Below are 1,829 nucleotides of genomic sequence, written 5' to 3'. Positions count from 1 at the left end.
TAAATCATGCTGCTATAAAGACACATGCACACGTATGTTTACTGCGGCACTATTCACGATAGCAAAGACTTGGAATCAACCCAAATGTCCATCAGTGACAGACTGGATTAAGAAAATGTGGCACATATATACCATGGAATACTATACAGCCATAAAAAAGGATGAGTTTGTGTCCTTTGTAGGGACATGGATGCAGCTGGAAACCATCATTCTCAGCAAACTATCGCAAGAACAGAAAACCAAACACTGCATGTTCTCACTCATAGGTGGGAACTGAACAATGAGATCACTTGGATTCGGGAAGGGGAACATCACACACCGGGGCCTATTATGGGGAGGGGGGAGGGGGGAGGGATTGCATTGGGCGTTATACCTGATGTAAATGACGAGTTGATGGGTGCTGACGAGTTGATAGGTGCAGCACGCCAACATGGCACAAGTATACATATGTAACAAACCTGCACGTTATGCACATGTACCCTAGAACTTAAAGTATAATAATAAAAAAAAATAAATTAAAAAAAAAAAGAATCCTAAATGTCTCGATTCCTCTGGCCCTTGTGAACTTGTCTAAGAAATATGCTTTTGAGAGGCAACTGGCATTGTCACTAACTCAATAGATTGTCTTTTTCTAATGGTTGAAGCTGATGGTAAAAATGATGGTTTCTGTATTGCCAGTAGGATGAATAGATTCCAGACGAGCAGAAACAAGATGGCAAGATGGGTGTAATGACCATATAGGGTGACACATTTGGAATGGCAGTCAGTCTGGAATGATCAGGTCCTTACGGGAATATATGGTGATGGCCAATAGACTGTGATATTCCCATGGGCAATATAGATGGGCAGCCAGCCAAACCATTGCTTAGTGTATATAGTAAAAGGACTAACAGAAAACTGAGAGCTTCTCCAATGGAAACACATGCAGTATTTGCATGTATGATTTTGGAAACAAATGGGTACAGGCATCATGGAACCATGAAGCAATGTTATCACAATGGACGAAGCCTAAGAATTTACACATATAGCCCTATGTCTCTACCTGGATTTCTCTATTTTTTTCTCTGTTTTGGAAAGCTAAAATGGAAAGCCGGGCAGAGATGGCTGGCCTAGAACTTTTCTTTAAAATATTATCATGACAGTTTAAAAAGAGCAAAGGCCTTTCTCAGAAACATCTCAGAGAGCTCTCAGAGATCATGTCCAATCCCCTTTAAATGTTTAAGATATTTTAAGTGTTAAGAAAGAATTTTTTTGAGAATGAAAAAAAAAAAGATGTTTGAATGTGTTTTCATCTTGATCTGGTTAAATAACATACAATAAATTTTATGATGTTAATTTTAAAATGCTTCACACTGAATGAATAAAATATTCCATCTCTATTTTCACTCTAAAAAACTGCATTCCTCTATAAAAAGCAATAAATGGTCAGCATCCATGAGTGGCACATTACAGTCACAATAACTTCAGTATCTGTTTTGATAATTGCTTTTGATATCTTCACAAAATGCTTTGCTCAAAATCTTTATAAGCAGTATTTCAGACATAAAAGTTATTCTGTCTCTGGTATAACGGGCAACCACTTTGCTAGGAATGGCATGACAGACATAAACATAAACATTTCAATTATAAACATAAACTTTCATCTCTTTTATCTTGTTTGTTTATTCTTACCAATGGGTGTTCATGTAACTTGTCAATGTCCTAATCTATTTATAAATATTCTCAATTATAAGAGAAGGGGATTGGCAAATATTTCTAAGGACTTTAGTGATAAATTTTGTCATCAGTCATGTCAATAAAGGTAATTCAACATTTATATCCTCTCATAC

This window comes from Macaca nemestrina, chromosome 19 (genome assembly GCF_043159975.1).
Source record: "Macaca nemestrina isolate mMacNem1 chromosome 19, mMacNem.hap1, whole genome shotgun sequence".
NCBI classification, from domain to species: domain Eukaryota; kingdom Metazoa; phylum Chordata; class Mammalia; order Primates; family Cercopithecidae; genus Macaca; species Macaca nemestrina.
The sequence above is the reverse complement of the archived record's forward strand: the minus strand, read 5'-3'. Positions refer to the sequence as shown.